This window comes from Haliotis rufescens, unplaced genomic scaffold (assembly GCF_023055435.1).
Source record: "Haliotis rufescens isolate VD_foot unplaced genomic scaffold, xgHalRufe1.0.p SCAF_72, whole genome shotgun sequence".
Classification (NCBI taxonomy): Eukaryota; Metazoa; Mollusca; class Gastropoda; order Lepetellida; family Haliotidae; genus Haliotis; species Haliotis rufescens.
The window spans coordinates 620,013-643,613 of record NW_025964364.1 but is presented as its reverse complement, the minus strand read 5'-3'; the positions used below and the strand labels follow the sequence as shown (position 1 = coordinate 643,613).

The 23,601-nt window shown below is 45.4% G+C and overlaps 1 protein-coding gene across 7 annotated transcripts in view; it reads left to right on the top strand.

Annotated features, from left to right (window-relative positions):
• The first annotated feature begins 3,297 nt into the window (after positions 1-3,297).
• LOC124125386 overlaps positions 3,298-23,601 on the top strand; it is an 85,769-nt gene continuing 65,465 nt past the window's right edge. For 5 of the 7 annotated variants that reach the window (XR_007219228.1, XR_007219227.1, XR_007219225.1 and 2 more), the window contains exon 1: positions 3,298-3,412. The gene's annotated coding sequence lies outside the window, so the exon portion shown is untranslated. Of the gene's footprint in view, positions 3,413-6,391; positions 6,493-6,931; positions 6,998-23,601 lie in introns of those variants that run through there. The other 2 variants (XM_048388494.1, XM_048388495.1) reach the window with 2 other exon arrangements.

Sequence of the window (23,601 nt, the reverse complement as noted above, 5' to 3'; positions counted from 1 at the left end):
GATACGCGTTGTCTGCTGTCTTTTGAGTGTATTTACAAGACATCCACGTCGTTACACACTGTGTGAGATACGCGTTGTCTGTTGTCTTTTGAGTGTATTCACAAGACATCCACGTCGTTACACACTGTGTAAGATACGCGTTGTCTGTTGTCTTTTGAGTGTATTTACAAGACATCCACGTCGTTACACACTGTGTTGTCTTTTGAGTGTATTTACAAGACATCCACGTCGTTACACACTGTGTAAGATACGCGTTGTCTGCTGTCTTTTGAGTGTATTTACAAGACATCCACGTCGTTACACACTGTGTCAGATACGCGTTGTCTGTTGTCTTTTGAGTGTATTTACAAGACATCCACGTCGTTACACACAGTGTGAGATACGCGTTGTCTGTTGTCTTTTGAGTGTATTTACAAGACATCCACGTCGTTACACACTGTGTGAGATACGCGTTGTCTGTTGTCTTTTGAGTGTATTTACAAGACATCCACGTCGTTACACACTGTGTGAGATACGCGTTGTCTGTTGTCTTTTGAGTGTATTTACAAGACATCCACGTCGTTACACACTGTGTGAGATACGCGTTGTCTGCTGTCTTTTGAGTGTATTTACAAGACATCCACGTCGTTACACACTGTGTGAGATACGCGTTGTCTGTTGTCTTTTGAGTGTATTTACAAGACATCCACGTCGTTACACACTGTGTAAGATACGCGTTGTCTGCTGTCTTTTGAGTGTATTTACAAGACATCCACGTCGTTACACACTGTGTGAGATACGCGTTGTCTGTTGTCTTTTGAGTGTATTCACAAGACATCCACGTCGTTACACACTGTGTAAGATACGCGTTGTCTGTTGTCTTTTGAGTGTATTTACAAGACATCCACGTCGTTACACACTGTGTTGTCTTTTGAGTGTATTTACAAGACATCCACGTCGTTACACACTGTGTAAGATACGCGTTGTCTGCTGTCTTTTGAGTGTATTTACAAGACATCCACGTCGTTACACACTGTGTGAGATACGCGTTGTCTGTTGTCTTTTGAGTGTATTTACAAGACATCCACGTCGTTACACACTGTGTGAGATACGCGTTGTCTGTTGTCTTTTGAGTGTATTTACAAGACATCCACGTCGTTACACACTGTGTGAGATACGCGTTGTCTGTTGTCTTTTGAGTGTATTTACAAGACATCCACGTCGTTACACACTGTGTAAGATACGCGTTGTCTGTTGTCTTTTGAGTGTATTTACAAGACATCCACGTCGTTACACACTGTGTAAGATACGCGTTGTCTGTTGTCTTTTGAGTGTATTTACAAGACATCCACGTCGTTACACACTGTGTAAGATACGCGTTGTCTGTTGTCTTTTGAGTGTATTTACAAGACATCCACGTCGTTACACACTGTGTAAGATACGCGTTGTCTGTTGTCTTTTGAGTGTATTTACGAGATGTTGACACGATGGCGCCTACCTACTTCACTCATTCACGATCTGCAATTATCTGCAGAAGCAGCAGTAAAATCTTTCCCAGTACCAATCCCCTCAAGGGAAATATCGGCGTGACATAAACTCCGAGTCGACGGCGAGTCGCATAAAACTATATTTGGAAACTTCACATTTTTCTTTTTATTCCATTTGGAAACAAACTAAAATATAAAAATATATTGAAAGTCTATTGACGTATGACACGCGTTATAGTCCATGACACTTGAAAGAGAATCACGACATGTCGCGATTTTTCATGAACGAAGATAGTTGTATGTGTCCTAATTCCTATATATAGCGAAACAAGCCATTCCGCCGATAAGGAGTGTTCCTTGCAGTAATGACAAAATTGCAAAGTGCGCTTTTCAAGAAATATCAATTTTCTTAGCGATAAACATCATTATTGAGTTTTGGTCACATGGTTTCAATCCAGGTAGGAATCGACAGCCCGATGACTCCACACATTGTGTGGGGCAGCTGTCATCCATGCAGGACGCACCCTAACTTTTTACGAAACCTTTCAAGTTTGTGTTGGGTATTCTGACTGTAAATGTAGCGGGACATTTAAGGCCACACTTTTTTATTTGCCTTACGGATTTTTTTACAGGAAAATACCTGTCGGTAGGTGGGGGAAAGCAATTCCGTTTTTTTCTATATTTTCTCCATTACAGGTCGGCTGGTATAAAAAAAATTAAAATGGTTTAAATTAGGAGGAGAGCCTGCAGCACAACTGTTGATTTAAGCAATGCTGACCTGACGAATCACGCGGGAACACTGTTGTGCATCTATGCATCCTATCAATGTCAACAACAACAAACTTAATGTTGACCCCCATGTTTAATATTTGCCCACTTTAGCGGGTCCTTGTTTAGAAAATAATTTTGGGGTGCAATATGCTATCAGCTTGATATGTGAAAAGAGCAAATTCTGAAGAAAACAAACATTTAAAAAATGACAGTCGGTGGATCCGTAAAATATAGAAACACGTGGCCTAACTAATTCATTCATTATCGCAAATACCTCACCACATTTCTGCGAAGATTATTTCTATTCTAACAGAATGCAATACCATATCTGAATACTGTGCAATATTTGTTTGTTTGTTTTTTAACGCCGCACTCAACAATATTACAGCTATATGACGGCGGTCAGTAAATAATATAGTCAGGACCAGACAATCCAGTGATTGACATGAGCAAAGATCCACGCAACTGGGATACGATGACATGAATAAACCAAGTCAGCGAGCCTGACCACCCGAACCAGTTAGTCGCCTCCTGTACGACAAGCATGGGTTGCTGGAGAAAACATCCCCAGCCTGCTGCAAGTACATTCATGAAAAACACCAATCCAATGTGATCTGGAGTTGTTAACTTAAAAAAAACTATTTATCTGTCAATTTTATCTTCACATTGCATTGAAACAGCAATAAAATCTGTCGCTCCAGACATAGTCTCTCACCTTAGTGTCTTAAAATATCAAATAAAAACACGAGTGAGTAACTCCGACATTTGCTGACTCGTTCAAACTTTTATCGACTAGTGTTGACATAATTGATATTAGAAGACACGAGCGTGAAATTCCATTTGCCATGCAAAAATAATTCTTCCAAATTGTTCAGTTTGTAAATAGTTATAGCCAGTGTCTTAAGTGTAAAAGTATGATTATTGTGATGATTTAACAAGTTATATGAATATGATCAAAAACTACACACTCCCGCTTCTCAATGTTTCGGGCTCAGTGCGATAAAAACCAAAGTATTCGTCTCAAAGATACAGCCGCACCGGTCGATTCCTAACGCGACCTTGACCTTCACCGGGGTCAGCGCGTGGATGGTGTTGACAGTGGGAGAGGTTCACGAACATTAGAAGGAAACGCGAGTTACTGAACAAAGTGTTATGACTGAGGGATTCAATGAAAGGTGAGTTGGATTCCGTGTTGGTCTTCGTAATAGCGACTACTTGAATGCTCTGGATAATTTTCTGATTTAGCATCCCCTGGAAAGCGATGAGAAAGAGACATGGCACGCGCTGTCAGTCAGTAAGACTCTCCCCGCGGAGTGTTGCCTCGTGAGGGAAGCTGTGCTATTGTGATCAGTATAATCACGGTCCCATCGAGATCCGTGGTTTAATACAATACACCATAAGTCTACATCCAACACCCACAGTTACATGTGACTTTTTCTTGTGTGTGGTTCTTTTGACGTGATAGAATCGTCGCCAAACATGACAGAACAGCTAACAATGGTGTTTAGGGTAAACATTGAAACAATGTTTTCTTGGCAGTCACAGTGATTGTGTTCTTGGTAGTTACGACAAGTATATCTGATGTGTTGTATGGTGACGAGAGCCGTAGAAATGTTTTATACAATGACCATGAATGTTTGATTGATTGAATATGATAGACACAAAGTTACTAATATAGTTTTCCACAGGATATATAACTAATATTCTATAATATCTTGCAGACGAGCTTCTTGTACCAATTTGTTATTATAAAATATTAGTTTCACGTTCATGGAAGTTATCTGATCCACCAAGCATGGATTTCCTGACACTTCACTGGTTGTGTTTATTGGTAGTGTTTATTGGTTGTGTTTATTCCTGACATTTTAGTCCAACAATTCTTACCAACATCATGTACTGGTCACTGACCAGTTATTGCCATTTTTGTCATGTTTTTTCTGACATATTCAAGTTGAATGTACCAATAACTTTAATTTTAGTGAAACTTTGATCTGTGGTCTTATTTCTGTCTGTGGAATAAGATTCAATTGATTTCTGTTATAACGCTACGATAGGGAATAAAAACAGTGGAAATAGAACTATCCTGTGGACTTACTGTAACAGTTATCGCCATCGTGTTAATAGCACGTGATCACGGGCATCACTGTAGTTATGCAAATTACAGTTTTTTTGTATCTCGGGTATCACACTCAAATTTTTTATTAATCAAAATGAATAAGAAATGCTATTATCAATTTGTCGTCTGCAAAGTGACAAAAACCAATATTCCCCAAATTCGATCTACACATGCTTATCCCTAATACTCAGATTCAGATTCTTTATTACAGTATAAAGGCCAAAGGCCCATAATACATGCTTGATTTTATTAACATGTACTGCACTTACGCTAATATAAAGGCAGATGTACAATCATATGCAAGAAAGTGTGGTACATGTTTCAAATGTTGCCAACAGTTGTTTAACATTGAGACATTATGTTTCATTGAACTATAAATATCACTCATCATTTAAGAGTGCAGTTCCGTGTTTATAAACTTTATGTAAATACTGACAAGTAACATGAATAACATAATTATACTATGTTCTATGGATTTCGTGATATATACAGGTTATGCATTTTGGGAAATACAGCTCAAATAGGGAAATGTAGGTGTGCCAAGACAATTCGGCTTCAGACTGGGTGTACCTTAGGGCTGTCACGATTCACGGATACCTACGATATCTACGCACAGTACTTAAGTCGTCAGTTTGTGAGATGGCAATACTCTATGTATAGGATAGGAACTCACCATAATAGCAGAAGTAGCATAGTGCAATCTATAAGCTAGGCAGAACACACGATGTAGTAGCTGAGCAGGTACGGACAAACTGTTACATTTAATAATCTTCCCTTGATTTAAAACTGTTTTTTTCTTGTGGTTTTCTTGTTAAAGGTTTTGAGACAACAATAAATAAATGTATGAAGATACTCAGCTCTAGCGTACATAACAGTCACTTAGAGAGGCAGCCGTGATATTGCTGGAATATTGCCCAAAGTGGCGTAAAACCATGCTCACTCACTCACTCACTCACTACTTAGAAAGGTCGCTCCGTCCTTTTCATTGATCAGTCCATTTCTGAAGCCTCAGAATTATATTTAGCTCACCTGCTGGACACGTGAGAAGGCCATGTAAATTTTTCTTTTGCAACTTTGCAATCATTCAGCTTCTTCGCCAAAATCGTATGGTAGATTCAGCTGAAATTTTGTGTGGATTTAATTTACTTTGAGGGTGTCAGGTTAGTTCAAGGAATCAAAATTAGAATTTCAATCAGGCCACCAGGTAGCCATCTTTTATTTTATAATTATTAACATCAAGTCTTTTCAAAACTTCGTCCACCAGAGCAAAGTTGGAAATCAGCACTAGTCCAAAAGTCCTTGCCCAACTTACTTAAAGTTAACGAATCATACTGACGAGTAGACATTTGCCCATTTTAAGGGTTTTGCTATATGTTATCATTATTAGGACTAGTTGGCCAAAAGCTCTGAAGAGACCAAATTTGTTCAAGACATTTTGATTGGAAATCAAATATAGTTGTCGGCTGTTCTTGCTCAATACTCAACCCCTCACACTGAAAACCACATTTCAGGTCAGAACTATTTTGTATTTTGGGACCGGACTATTCCTACATCTTGATCCATGGTAGATGCATTGGGATACTCTGTTAGAAGTGTATGTCGACCGATGCCAGCACAAGGAACGGTTCCTGACTGGCAGACATTCCTGGTCAATTCCTGCCTGTGGTAGATGCAGACAGGCACGACTCAGACCCTGGGACGACCAGGTGGGCCACAGTACTAGTTCCACTCTACACATGGCCCAGACATCAATCCTCACCACACGACAAGCTGTGTCATGAACTTCACCAACCTCTCAACCTCTTTCCCATTTCCTCATAATGCATAACATTTCTACCTAGCACATGACTTTTAGATATTGGCCACAATCAAAGCCCAGGCCAAGTTAAATGTGTCCCAGATTTGGCCCGCATTGAGTCAAGCTTGCTTTAAAAGGATTCTAAATATTTCCATGTTCTGCAAGTTGGTGGAATTGTTTTTAGCGTATGTTTGCATTAACGGCTGGTATTGTGGCCCAGTAGGGCTGTCACATGGCAAACAGAAAGTAAAGCTGCTTCCTCGTTCCTGCGTCAGGTGTACACACGGCCTCGCTCCTGGCTAAGTAACTTGAGTTGAATTCCTGCTTGGGACTTGACAAAAGTGAGTGGGAACATTGTGATAAACCTTGTTTCTGAAACAATGATATTGTAACTTTAGTGTTTGTTCTAATAATTCACTGACATGTGTTTCCAAAAAATCCTATCTGCAATGATTGTAAACATGGTAAAGTGACTTGGCATCTGCTAACGTTATCATTGTTGTATGAGATAGCGTCTTGGCGGAATCCTACATAATAGTTGACATGAAAAATTGAAGATTGATTTAATTGAAGATTGATTGATATACATTTTAGTCGATGAAAACATGCATTGTCTCATCAGTCAGCTGTTCAACAATAACAGAGCTCTTCATGTTTCTAATGGACGAGTATTTAGTCTCATTAGGCCAATTATGTGGCAGTGTTTGCTAATTGTACCCAACATTTAGAATAATTACCTCGGATTGCATATGGTTATGTTGTTGCTCTGGTTTGGGAGTCTTGGCTTCGATATACCACGTTCTCCGTATGTACATTGTCTATACCATGTTCTCCGTACAATTAGAAGTGAGTATGTACATTGTCTATACCACGTTCTCCGTACTGTTAGAAGTGAGTATGTACATTGTCTATACCACGTTCTCTGTATGTACATTGTCTATACCACGTTCTCTGTACTGTTAGATGTGAGTATGTACATTGTCTATACCACGTTCTCCGTATGTACATTGTCTATACCACGTTCTCTGTATGTACATTGTCTATACCACGTTCTCCGTATGTACATTGTCTATACCACGTTCTCTATACTGTTAGAAGTGAGTATGTACATTGTCTATACCACGTTCTCCGTATGTACATTGTCTATACCACGTTCTCTGTACTGTTAGAAGTGAGTATGTACATTGTCTATACCACGTTCTCTGTATGTACATTGTCTATACCACGTTCTCTGTACTGTTAGATGTGAGTATGTACATTGTCTATACCACGTTCTCCGTATGTACATTGTCTATACCACGTTCTCTGTATGTACATTGTCTATACCACGTTCTCTGTACTGTTAGAAGTGAGTATGTACATTGTCTATACCACGTTCTCTGTATGTACATTGTCTATACCACGTTCTCTGTATGTACATTGTCTATACCACGTTCTCCGTACTGTTAGAAGTGAGTATGTACATTGTCTATACCACGTTCTCTGTATGTACATTCTCTATACCACGTTCTCTGTACTGTTAGAAGTGAGTATGTACATTGTCTATACCACGTTCTCCGTATGTACATTGTCTATACCACGTTCTCTGTACTGTTAGAAGTGAGTATGTACATTGTCTATACCACGTTCTCCGTATGTACATTGTCTATACCACGTTCTCCGTACTGTTAGAAGTTAGTATGTACATTGTCTATACCACGTTCTCCGTATGTACATTGTCTATACCACGTTCTCCGTACTGTTAGAAGTGAGTATGTACATTGTCTATACCACGTTCTCCGTACTGTTAGAAGTGAGTATGTACATTGTCTATACCACGTTCTCCGTATGTACATTGACTATACCACGTGCTCCGTATGTACATTGTCTATACCACGTTCTCCGTATGTACATTGTCTATACCACGTGCTCCGTATGTACATTGTCTATACCACGTTCTCTGTATGTACATTGTCTATACCACGTTCTCTGTACTGTTAGAAGTGAGTATGTACATTGTCTATACCACGTTCTCCGTATGTACATTGTCTATACCACGTTCTCCGTACTGTTAGAAGTGAGTATGTACATTGTCTATACCACGTTCTCCGTACTGTTAGAAGTGAGTATGTACATTGTCTATACCACGTTCTCCGTATGTACATTGTCTATACCACGTTCTCCGTATGTACATTGACTATACCACGTTCTCCGTATGTACATTGTCTATACCACGTTCTCTGTACTGTTAGAAGTTAGTATGTACATTGTCTATAGCACGTTCTCCGTACTGTTAGAAGTGAGTATGTACATTGTCTATACCACGTTCTCCGTATGTACATTGTCTATACCACGTGCTCCGTATGTACATTGTCTATACCACGTTCTCTGTATGTACATTGTCTATACCACGTTCTCTATACTGTTAGAAGTGAGTATGTACATTGTCTATACCACGTTCTCCGTATGTACATTGTCTATACCACGTTCTCCGTACTGTTAGAAGTGAGTATGTACATTGTCTATACCACGTTCTCTGTATGTACATTGTCTATACCACGTTCTCTGTACTGTTAGAAGTGAGTATGTACATTGTCTATAGCACGTTCTCCGTACTGTTAGAAGTGAGTATGTACATTGTCTATACCACGTTCTCCGTATGTACATTGTCTATACCACGTGCTCCGTATGTACATTGTCTATACCACGTTCTCTGTATGTACATTGTCTATACCACGTTCTCTATACTGTTAGAAGTGAGTATGTACATTGTCTATACCACGTTCTCCGTATGTACATTGTCTATACCACGTTCTCCGTACTGTTAGAAGTGAGTATGTACATTGTCTATACCACGTGCTCCGTATGTACATTGTCTATACCACGTTCTCCGTATGTACATTGTCTATACCACGTTCTCCGTATGTACATTGTCCATACTACGTTCTCTGTATGTACATTGTCTATACCACGTTCTCCGTATGTACATTGACTATACCACGTTCTCCGTATGTACATTGTCTATACCACGTTCTCTGTATGTACATTGTCTATACCACGTTCTCCGTACTGTTAGAAGTGAGTATGTACATTGTCTATACCACGTTCTCCGTATGTACATTGTCTATACCACGTTCTCCGTACTGTTAGAAGTGAGTATCTACATTGTCTATACCACGTTCTCTGTATGTACATTGTCTATACCACGTTCTCTGTACTGTTAGAAGTGAGTATGTACATTGTCTATACCACGTTCTCCGTATGTACATTGTCTATACCACGTTCTCCGTACTGTTAGAAGTTAGTATGTACATTGTCTATACCACGTTCTCCGTACTGTTAGAAGTGAGTATGTACATTGTCTATACCACGTTCTCCGTATGTACATTGTATATACCACATTCTCCGTACTGTTAGAAGTTAGTATGTACATTGTCTATACCACGTTCTCCGTATGTACATTGTCTATACCACGTTCTCCGTACTGTTAGAAGTTAGTATGTACATTGTCTATACCACGTTCTCCGTACTGTTAGAAGTGAGTATGTACATTGTCTATACCACGTTCTCCGTATGTACATTGTCTATACCACGTGCTCCGTATGTACATTGTCTATACCACGTTCTCTGTATGTACATTGTCTATACCACGTTCTCTGTACTGTTAGAAGTGAGTATGTACATTGTCTATACCACGTTCTCCGTATGTACATTGTCTATACCACGTTCTCCGTACTGTTAGAAGTGAGTATGTACATTGTCTATACCACGTTCTCCGTATGTACATTGTCTATACCACGTGCTCCGTATGTACATTGTCTATACCACGTTCTCTGTATGTACATTGTCTATACCACGTTCTCCGTATGTACATTGTCTATACCACGTTCTCCGTATGTACATTGTCTATACCACGTTCTCCGTACTGTTAGAAGTGAGTATGTACATTGTCTATACCACGTTCTCCGTATGTACATTGTCTATACCACGTTCTCCGTACTGTTAGAAGTTAGTATGTACATTGTCTATACCACGTTCTCCGTACTGTTAGAAGTGAGTATGTACATTGTCTATACCACGTTCTCTGTATGTACATTGTCTATACCACGTTCTCCGTACTGTTAGAAGTGAGTATGTACATTGTCTATACCACGTTCTCCGTATGTACATTGTCTATACCACGTGCTCCGTATGTACATTGTCTATACCACGTTCTCTGTATGTACATTGTCTATACCACGTGCTCCGTATGTACATTGTCTATACCACGTTCTCTGTATGTACATTGTCTATACCACGTTCTCTGTATGTACATTGTCTATACCACGTTCTCCGTATGTACATTGTCTATACCACGTGCTCCGTATGTACATTGTCTATACCACGTTCTCTGTATGTACATTGTCTATACCACGTTCTCTGTACTGTTAGAAGTGAGTATGTACATTGTCTATACCACGTTCTCCGTATGTACATTGTCTATACCACGTTCTCCGTACTGTTAGAAGTGAGTATGTACATTGTCTATACCACGTTCTCCGTATGTACATTGTCTATACCACGTGCTCCGTATGTACATTGTCTATACCACGTTCTCTGTATGTACATTGTCTATACCACGTTCTCCGTATGTACATTGTCTATACCACGTTCTCCGTATGTACATTGTCTATACCACGTTCTCCGTACTGTTAGAAGTGAGTATGTACATTGTCTATACCACGTTCTCCGTATGTACATTGTCTATACCACGTTCTCCGTACTGTTAGAAGTTAGTATGTACATTGTCTATACCACGTTCTCCGTACTGTTAGAAGTGAGTATGTACATTGTCTATACCACGTTCTCCGTATGTACATTGTCTATACCACGTGCTCCGTATGTACATTGTCTATACCACGTTCTCTGTATGTACATTGTCTATACCACGTTCTCTGTACTGTTAGAAGTGAGTATGTACATTGTCTATACCACGTTCTCCGTATGTACATTGTCTATACCACGTTCTCTGTATGTACATTGTCTATACCACGTTCTCCGTACTGTAAGAAGTGAGTATGTACATTGTCTATACTATACTCTGTACTGTTAGAAGTGAGTATGTACATTGTCTATACTATACTCTGTACTGTAAGAAGTGAGTATGTAAATTTATCTGTTTTTGTATTATTACTTTTTATAAAGAAAGTATGGTCAAGTGGGGTTTACAAACAGGCCAGGGCGTTGACTTTCTTTAAATTTATGCAAATTGTAGGCCTGTCCCAGTATAATCTCGTGTTGAGACCGTAGTTTCAAATTTGTAGGGGTCTTTATGGCCTGCAGTAAATTTATGTGTCTACGTATTTGTCACAGTTGTCATTTGTGCAGTTTTTTAAATGAGGGCGTTTAGTCAGGGACGGCAGCTTCAGTGGGTCCTGATGATAACCTGGCAATTTCTTTCATTTCAAACACTCTTATATCCCATGTGATTGTATCTACATGCATAACTTTCTTGTATATGAGCCGGTGGCCTTTTGTACAACAATCTCATTAAAATCAGATCTAAGCTCTCGCTGCCGCTAAACAAAGATCTGAGGACATCCCATTAAGGGTCACAACAGACCGACCAATGGAATGACCAATCAGAAGGCAGCTTTCTCGTGCTTAACGGCACTAATTTCAACACGCAACATATTTGGACAAATTCTCGATTACAAATTTGAAACCTGTACAAAAGAACATTCTGGAATTGCTAATAGATGGCCTAGATTGTATCGATTCAGTCTTTAAACCTGTAACTATCGTTCTGAATACCCCATGTTAATGTTTTCAAGGATGCATGATTAGAAATCACATTCCGACAGTCACTTTCATGATCTGGTAAGCGACGCTCTGATTGGTCAGATGGAAGGTCGTTCTGACGTGACCCCAACTTTGTTTAGCGATAGGGAGAACTAAGATTTGATTTTAATGAGATTGAACACTCTTTGACATAATACACCCTTTGGTATAGTACACACTTTGATATGTTTGTTTGTTGTTTAACACAGTAATAGCAATATTACAGCTATATGACAGCAGTCTGTAAATAATCGAGTCTGGACCAGACAATCCAGTGATTCACATCATGAACATCGATCCACATTATTGGAATTCGATGACATACATCAACCAAGTCAGCGAGCCTGGCCACCTGATCCTGTTTGTCAACTCCTACGACTCCATAGTCGCCTTTTATGGCACAGGTCTTCAAGGGTCACACCCGCTGACATAGCACTCCCTTCAGATGATAACACCTTTTCCAAAGTAGGAAGAAGCTAAACTTGTTCTCAAGCTCCCCAACAAGTTGCTTTCAGGGGTTACAGGGTTTGTGTGGTCAGTGGATTCAGATGTTGCACATTTTAGTCCATACTCCCCTGACTTGAGTGATAATTGTCATTGTTATTTGATATGTTTGATTATATATAGGTTATGTATAGGTTATGTATAGGTTATATGGTGGGAGAAATATTTCTTGTTGAATAAGATCCTTCCTGAACACCAAGACCCAGCACAGTCCACCACTCTACACAGTCCACCACTCTACACAGTCCACCACTCTACACAGGCCACCACTCTACACAGGCCACCACTCTACACAGGCCACCACTCTACACAGTCCACCACCACCACTCTACACAGGCCACCACTCTACACAGTCCACCACTCTACACAGGCCACCACTCTACACAGGCCACCACTCTACACAGGCCACCACTCTACACAGTCCACCACCACCACTCTACACAGGCCACCACTCTACACAGTCCACCACTCTACACAGGCCACCACTCTACACAGGCCACCACTCTACACAGGCCACCACTCTACACAGTCCACCACTCTACACAGTCCACCACTCTACACAGGCCACCACTCTACACTGGCCACCACTCTACACAGTCCACCACTCTACACAGTCCACCACCACCACTCTACACAGTCCACCACTCTACACAGTCCACCACTCTACACAGTCCACCACTCTACACAGTCCACCACCACCACTCTACACAGGCCACCACTCTACACAGGCCACCACTCTACACAGGCCACCACTCTACACAGTCCACCACCACCACTCTACACAGTCCACCTCCACCACTCTACACAGTCCACCACTCTACACAGTCCACCACCACCACTCTACACAGTCCACCACTCTACACAGTCCACCACTCTACACAGTCCACCACCACCACTCTACACAGTCCACCACTCTACACAGTCCACCACCACCGCTCTACACAGTCCACCACTCTACACAGTCCACTACTCTACACAGTCCACCACTCTACACAGTCCACCACTCTACACAGTCCACCGCTCTACACAGTCCACCACTCTACACAGTCCACCACTCTACACAGTCCACCCCTCTACACAGTCCACCACTCTACACAGTCCAACACTCTACACATTCCAACACTCTACACAGGCCACCACTAATACAGTCCACCACTCTACACAGTCCACCACAGTCCACCACTCTACACAGTCCACCGCTCTACACAGTCCACCACTCTACACAGTCCACCACCACCGCTCTACACAGGCCACCACTCTACACAGTCCACCACTCTACACAGGCCACCACTCTACACAGTCCACCGCTCTACACAGTCCACCACTCTACAGAGTCCACCACTCTACACAGTCAGCCACTCTACACAGTCCACCACTCTACACAGGCCACCACTCTACACAGTCCACCACTCTACACAGTCCACCACTCTACACAGTCCACCACCACTCTACACAGTCCACCACTCTTCACAGTCCACCACTCTACACAGTCCACCACCACCACTCTACACAGTCCACCACTCTACACAGTCCACCGCTCTACACAGTCCACCGCTCTACACAGTCCACCACTCTACACAGTCCACCACTCTACACAGTCCACCACTCTACACAGTCCACCACCACCGCTCTACACAGTCCACCACTCTACACAGTCCACCACCACCAATCTACACAGTCCACCACTCTACACAGTCCACCACTCTACACCGCTCTACACAGTCCACCACTCTACACAGTCCACCACTCTACACAGTCCACCACTCTACACAGTCCACCACTCTACACAGTCCACCACTCTACACCACTCTACACAGACCACCACTCTACATAGTCCACCACTCTACACAGTCCACCACTCTACACAGTCCACCACTCTACACAGTCCACCACTCTACACAGTCCACCGCTCTACACAGTTCACCACTCTACTCAGTCCACCACCACCAATCTACACAGTCCACCACTCTACACAGTCCACCACCACCAATCTACACAGTCCACCACTCTACACAGTCCACCACTCTACACAGTCCACCACTCTCCACCACTCTACACAGTCCACCACTCTACACAGTCCACCACTCTACACAGTGCACCACTCTACACAGGCCACCACTCTACACAGTCCACCACTCTACACCACTCTACACAGTCCACCACTCTACACAGTCCACCACTCTACACAGTCCACCACTCTACACAGTCCACCACTCTACACAGTCCACCGCTCTACTCAGTCCACCACCACCAATCTACACAGTCCACCACTCTACACAGTCCACCACTCTACACCACTCTACACAGTCCACTACTCTACACCACTCTACACAGGCCACCACTCTACACAGTCAACCAATCTACACAGTCCACCACTCTACACAGACCACCACCACCAATCTACACAGTCCACCACTCTACACAGTCAACCACTCCCCACAGTCCACCACTCTACACAGTCCACCAATCTACACAGGCCACCACTCTACACAGTCCACCACTCTACACAGGCCACCACTCTACACAGTCCACCACTCTACACAGTCCACCACTCTACACAGTCCACCACCACCACTCTACACAGTCCATCACTCTACACAGTCCACCACTCTACACAGTCCACCACTCTACACCACTCTACACAGTCCACCACTCTACACAGTCCACCACTCTACACAGTCCACCACTCTACACAGGCCACCACTCTACACAGTCCACCACTAAACACAGTCCACCACTCTACACAGTCCACCACTCTACACAGTCCACCACCACCACTCTACACAGTCCACCACTCTACACAGTCCACCACCACTCTACACAGTCCACCACTCTACACAGTCCACCACCACCAATCTACACAGTCCACCGCTCTACACAGTCCACCAATCTACACAGTCCACCACTCTACACAGTCCACCACTCTACACAGTCCACCACTCTACACAGGCCACCACTCTACACAGTCCACCACCACCACTCTACACAGTCCACCACTCTACACAGTCCACCACTCTACTCAGTCCACCACCACCAATCTACACAGTCCACCACTCTACACCACTCTACACAGTCCACCACTCTACACAGTCCACCACTCTACACAGTGCACCACTCTACACAGGCCACCACTCTACACAGTCCACCACTCTACACCACTCTACACAGTCCACCACTCTACACAGTCCACCACTCTACACAGTCCACAACTCTACACAGTCCACCACTCTACACAGTCCACCGCTCTACTCAGTCCACCACCACCAATCTACACAGTCCACCACTCTACACAGTCCACCAATCTACACAGTCCACCACTCTACACAGACCACCACCACCAATCTACACAGTCCACCACTCTACACAGTCAACCACTCCCCACAGTCCACCACTCTACACAGTCCACCAATCTACACAGGCCACCACTCTACACAGTCCACCACTCTACACAGGCCACCACTCTACACAGTCCACCACTCTACACAGTCCACCACTCTACACAGTCCACCACCACCACTCTACACAGTCCACCACTCTACACAGTCCACCACTCTACACAGTCCACCACTCTACACCACTCTACACAGTCCACCACTCTACACAGTCCACCACTCTACACAGTCCACCACTCTACACAGGCCACCACTCTACACAGTCCACCACTAAACACAGTCCACCACTCTACACAGTCCACCACTCTACACAGTCCACCACTCTACACAGTCCACCACCACCACTCTACACAGTCCACCACTCTACACAGTCCACCACTCTACACAGTCCACCACCACTCTACACAGTCCACCACTCTACACAGTCCACCACCACCAATCTACACAGTCCACCGCTCTACACAGTCCACCAATCTACACAGTCCACCACTCTACACAGTCCACCACTCTACACAGTCCACCACTCTACACAGGCCACCACTCTACACAGTCCACCACCACCACTCTACACAGTCCACCACTCTACACAGTCCACCACTCTACTCAGTTCACCACCACCAATCTACACAGTCCACCACTCTACACAGTCCACCACCACCACTCTACACAGTCCACCAATCTACACAGTCCACCACTCTACACAGTCCACCACCACCAATCTACACAGTCCACCACTCTACACAGTCCACCACCACCAATCTACACAGTCCACCACTCTACACAGTCCACCACTCTACACAGTCCACCACTCTACACAGTCCACCAATCTACACAGGCCACCACTCTACACAGTCCACCACTCTACACAGGCCACCACTCTACACAGTCCACCGCTCTACACAGTCCACCACTCTACACAGTCCACCACTCTACACAGGCCACCACTCTACACAGTCCACCACTCTACACAGTCCACCAATCTACACAGGCCACCACTCTACACAGTCCACCACTCTACACAGTCCACCACTCTACACCGCTCTACACAGTCCACCACTCTACACAGTCCACCACTCTACACAGTCCACCACTCTACACAGGCCACCACTCTACACCACTCTACACAGACCACCACTCTACATAGTCCACCACTCTACACAGTCCACCACTCTACACAGTCCACCACTCTACACAGTCCACCACTCTACACAGTCCACCGCTCTACACAGTTCACCACTCTACTCAGTCCACCACCACCAATCTACACAGTCCACCACTCTACACAGTCCACCACCACCAATCTACACAGTCCACCACTCTACACAGTCCACCACTCTACACAGTCCACCACTCTCCACCACTCTACACAGTCCACCACTCTACACAGTCCACCACTCTACACAGTGCACCACTCTACACAGGCCACCACTCTACACAGTCCACCACTCTACACCACTCTACACAGTCCACCACTCTACACAGTCCACCACTCTACACAGTCCACCACTCTACACAGTCCACCACTCTACACAGTCCACCGCTCTACTCAGTCCACCACCACCAATCTACACAGTCCACCACTCTACACAGTCCACAACTCTACACCACTCTACACAGGCCACCACTCTACACAGTCCACCAATCTACACAGTCCACCACTCTACACAGACCACCACCACCAATCTACACAGTCCACCACTCTACACAGTCAACCACTCCCCACAGTCCACCACTCTACACAGTCCACCAATCTACACAGGCCACCACTCTACACAGTCCACCACTCTACACAGGCCACCACTCTACACAGTCCACCACTCTACACAGTCCACCACTCTACACAGTCCACCACCACCACTCTACACAGTCCATCACTCTACACAGTCCACCACTCTACACAGTCCACCACTCTACACCACTCTACACAGTCCACCACTCTACACAGTCCACCACTCTACACAGTCCACCACTCTACACAGGCCACCACTCTACACAGACCACCACCACCAATCTACACAGTCCACCACTCTACACAGTCCACCACTCTACACAGTCCACCACCACTCTACACAGTCCACCACTCTACACAGTCCACCACCACCAATCTACACAGTCCACCGCTCTACACAGTCCACCAATCTACACAGTCCACCACTCTACACAGTCCACCACTCTACACAGGCCACCACTCTACACAGTCCACCACCACCACTCTACACAGTCCACCACTCTACACAGTCCACCACTCTACTCAGTCCACCACCACCAATCTACACAGTCCACCACTCTACACCACTCTACACAGTCCACCACTCTACACAGTCCACCACTCTACACAGTGCACCCCTCTACACAGGCCACCACTCTACACAGTCCACCACTCTACACCACTCTACACAGTCCACCACTCTACACAGTCCACCACTCTACACAGTCCACAACTCTACACAGTCCACCACTCTACACAGTCCACCGCTCTACTCAGTCCACCACCACCAATCTACACAGTCCACCACTCTACACAGTCCACCAATCTACACAGTCCACCACTCTACACAGACAACCACCACCAATCTACACAGTCCACCACTCTACACAGTCAACCACTCCCCACAGTCCACCACTCTACACAGTCCACCAATCTACACAGGCCACCACTCTACACAGTCCACCACTCTACACAGGCCACCACTCTACACAGTCCACCACTCTACACAGTCCACCACTCTACACAGTCCACCACCACCACTCTACACAGTCCACCACTCTACACAGTCCACCACTCTACACAGTCCACCACTCTACACCACTCTACACAGTCCACCACTCTACACAGTCCACCACTCTACACAGTCCACCACTCTACACAGGCCACCACTCTACACAGTCCACCACTAAACACAGTCCACCACTCTACACAGTCCACCACTCTACACAGTCCACCGCTCTACACAGTCCACCACCACCACTCTACACAGTCCACCACTCTACACAGTCCACCACTCTACACAGTCCACCACCACTCTACACAGTCCACCACTCTACACAGTCCACCACCACCAATCTACACAGTCCACCGCTCTACACAGTCCACCAATCTACACAGTCCACCACTCTACACAGTCCACCACTCTACACAGTCCACCACTCTACACAGGCCACCACTCTACACAGTCCACCACTCTACACAGTCCACCACTCTACTCAGTTCACCACCACCAATCTACACAGTCCACCACTCTACACAGTCCACCACCACCACTCTACACAGTCCACCAATCTACACAGTCCACCACTCTACACAGTCCACCACCACCAATCTACACAGTCCACCACTCTACACAGTCCACCACCACCAATCTACACAGTCCACCACTCTACACAGTCCACCACTCTACACAGTCCACCACTCTACACAGTCCACCAATCTACACAGGCCACCACTCTACACAGTCCACCACTCTACACAGGCCACCACTCTACACAGTCCACCGCTCTACACAGTCCACCACTCTACACAGTCCACCACTCTACACAGGCCACCACTCTACACAGTCCACCACTCTACACAGTCCACCAATCTACACAGGCCACCACTCTACACAGTCCACCACTCTACACAGTCCACCACTCTACACCGCTCTACACAGTCCACCACTCTACACAGTCCACCACTCTACACAGTCCACCACTCTACACAGGCCACCACTCTACACCACTCTACACAGACCACCACTCTACATAGTCCACCACTCTACACAGTCCACCACTCTACACAGTCCACCACTCTACACAGTCCACCACTCTACACAGTCCACCGCTCTACACAGTTCACCACTCTACTCAGTCCACCACCACCAATCTACACAGTCCACCACTCTACACAGTCCACCACCACCAATCTACACAGTCCACCACTCTACACAGTCCACCACTCTACACAGTCCACCACTCTCCACCACTCTACACAGTCCACCACTCTACACAGTCCACCACTCTACACAGTGCACCACTCTACACAGGCCACCACTCTACACAGTCCACCACTCTACACCACTCTACACAGTCCACCACTCTACACAGTCCACCACTCTACACAGTCCACCACTCTACACAGTCCACCACTCTACACAGTCCACCGCTCTACTCAGTCCACCACCACCAATCTACACAGTCCACCACTCTACACAGTCCACAACTCTACACCACTCTACACAGGCCACCACTCTACACAGTCCACCAATCTACACAGTCCACCACTCTACACAGACCACCACCACCAATCTACACAGTCCACCACTCTACACAGTCAACCACTCCCCACAGTCCACCACTCTACACAGTCCACCAATCTACACAGGCCACCACTCTACACAGTCCACCACTCTACACAGGCCACCACTCTACACAGTCCACCACTCTACACAGTCCACCACTCTACACAGTCCACCACCACCACTCTACACAGTCCATCACTCTACACAGTCCACCACTCTACACAGTCCACCACTCTACACCACTCTACACAGTCCACCACTCTACACAGTCCACCACTCTACACAGTCCACCACTCTACACAGGCCACCACTCTACACAGACCACCACCACCAATCTACACAGTCCACCACTCTACACAGTCCACCACTCTACACAGTCCACCACCACTCTACACAGTCCACCACTCTACACAGTCCACCACCACCAATCTACACAGTCCACCGCTCTACACAGTCCACCAATCTACACAGTCCACCACTCTACACAGTCCACCACTCTACACAGTCCACCACTCTACACAGGCCACCACTCTACACAGTCCACCACCACCACTCTACACAGTCCACCACTCTACACAGTCCACCACTCTACTCAGTCCACCACCACCAATCTACACAGTCCACCACTCTACACCACTCTACACAGTCCACCACTCTACACAGTCCACCACTCTACACAGTGCACCCCTCTACACAGGCCACCACTCTACACAGTCCACCACTCTACACCACTCTACACAGTCCACCACTCTACACAGTCCACCACTCTACACAGTCCACAACTCTACACAGTCCACCACTCTACACAGTCCACCGCTCTACTCAGTCCACCACCACCAATCTACACAGTCCACCACTCTACACAGTCCACCAATCTACACAGTCCACCACTCTACACAGACCACCACCACCAATCTACACAGTCCACCACTCTACACAGTCAACCACTCCCCACAGTCCACCACTCTACACAGTCCACCAATCTACACAGGCCACCACTCTACACAGTCCACCACTCTACACAGGCCACCACTCTACACAGTCCACCACTCTACACAGTCCACCACTCTACACAGTCCACCACCACCACTCTACACAGTCCACCACTCTACACAGTCCACCACTCTACACAGTCCACCACTCTACACCACTCTACACAGTCCACCACTCTACACAGTCCACCACTCTACACAGTCCACCACTCTACACAGGCCACCACTCTACACAGTCCACCACTAAACACAGTCCACCACTCTACACAGTCCACCACTCTACACAGTCCACCACTCTACACAGTCCACCACCACCACTCTACACAGTCCACCACTCTACACAGTCCACCACTCTACACAGTCCACCACCACTCTACACAGTCCACCACTCTACACAGTCCACCACCACCAATCTACACAGTCCACCGCTCTACACAGTCCACCACTCTACACAGTCCACCACTCTACACAGGCCACCACTCTACACAGTCCACCACCACCACTCTACACAGTCCACCACTCTACACAGTCCACCACTCTACTCAGTCCACCACCACCAATCTACACAGTCCACCACTCTACACAGTCCACCACCACCACTCTACACAGTCCACCAATCTACACAGTCCACCACTCTACACAGTCCACCACCACCAATCTACACAGTCCACCACTCTACACAGTCCACCACCACCAATCTACACAGTCCACTACTCTACACAGTCCACCACTCTACACAGTCCACCACTCTACACAGTCCACCAATCTACACAGGCCACCACTCTACACAGTCCACCACTCTACACAGGCCACCACTCTACACAGTCCACCGCTCTACACAGTCCACCACTCTACACAGTCCACCACTCTACACAGGCCACCACTCTACACAGTCCACCACTCTACACAGTCCACCACTCTACACAGTCCACCACCACTCTACACAGTCCACCACTCTACACAGTCCACCACCACCACTCTACACAGTCCACCACTCTACACAGTCCACCACTCTACACAGTCCACCACTCTTCACAGTCCACCACTCTACACAGTCCACCGCTCTACACAGGCCACCACTCTACACAATCCACCACTCTACACAGTCCACCACCACCACTCTACACAGTCCACCACTCTTCACAGTCCACCACTCTACACAGTCCACCACCACCACTCTACACAGTCCACCACTCTACACAGTCCACCACTCTACACAGGCCACCACTCTACACAGGCACTGGTCATGTTCCTCTGATGGCCTCCGACATGCTGCAGTCCAGGTCCTTGTGTGGAAATATTTAAAACAACGTCAGAATATATTTAAAGTGTTGTTTCTTTTCTGTTATTGATTCTACTCTGTGCCATCCTCCGTGATCCTCCTCTCAAGCCGGTCGTGGCCATGTTTGTAGCTGGTGTTTGAACAGACATTTGCCAGAGGATACAGTCATACAGTCATGTGCTCCCTCTATCATGTGTCTATTGCACCTCAAACTTTCTAAATATTGACATATTACAAAAACAACATTCCGGGACGTTCCTTCAAGCAAAGCTTAGCCTCATTATCATATTTAGCTAATGAGTACCGATGAGTAACGATGGTGTGTGAAAAGGTTTTCCTATTTAAAGAAAGAGGAAAATGAAATTTTGAAATGACAACAATTCATGACAACACTATTATTAGCTTGCTTGGGCTGGGCATCCGTCTGTGACATAGCATCATATATCTGCTTTAGTCCTGCAGACACTGGGTACCTGGGTGTGTACAATGTGTGAGTGTGTACAATGTGTGAGTGTGTGTACAATGTATGAGTGTGTACAATGTGTGAGTGTGTATAATGTGTGAGTGTGTACAATGTGTGAGTGTGTACAATGTATGAGTGTATAATGTGTGAGTGTGTACAATGTGAGTGTGTATAATGTGTGTGTGTGTACAATGTGTGAGTGTGTACAATGTGTGAGTGTGTACAATGTTTGAGTCTGTGTACAATGTGTGTGTGTGTCATTGTTCTTGGGTGTGTACACTGTGTGTGTGTTCAGTGTTTGTGTACAGTGTGTGTGTGTGTGTACAATGAGTGAGTGTGTACAATGTGTGAGTCTGTACAATGTTTGTGTGTCATTGTACTTGGCTGTGTACAATGTATGTGTTTACAATGTGTGAGTGTGTGTACAATGTGTGAGTACAATGTGTGAGTGTGTACAATGTGTGTGTTTACAATGTGTGAGTCTGTGTACAATGTGTGTGTCATTTTTGGGGGGTGTACAATGTGTGAGTGTGTACAATGTGTGAGTCTGTGTGTACAATGTTTGAGTCTGTACAATGTGTGTGTGTCATTGTTCTTGGGTGTGTACACTGTGTGTGTGCAAGTGTGTGTGTGTGTGTGTGTGTGTGTACAATGTGTGAGTGTGTACAATGTGTGAGTCTGTGTACAATGTGTGTGTGTGTCATTGTTCTTGGGTGTGTACACTGTGTGTGTTCAGTGTGT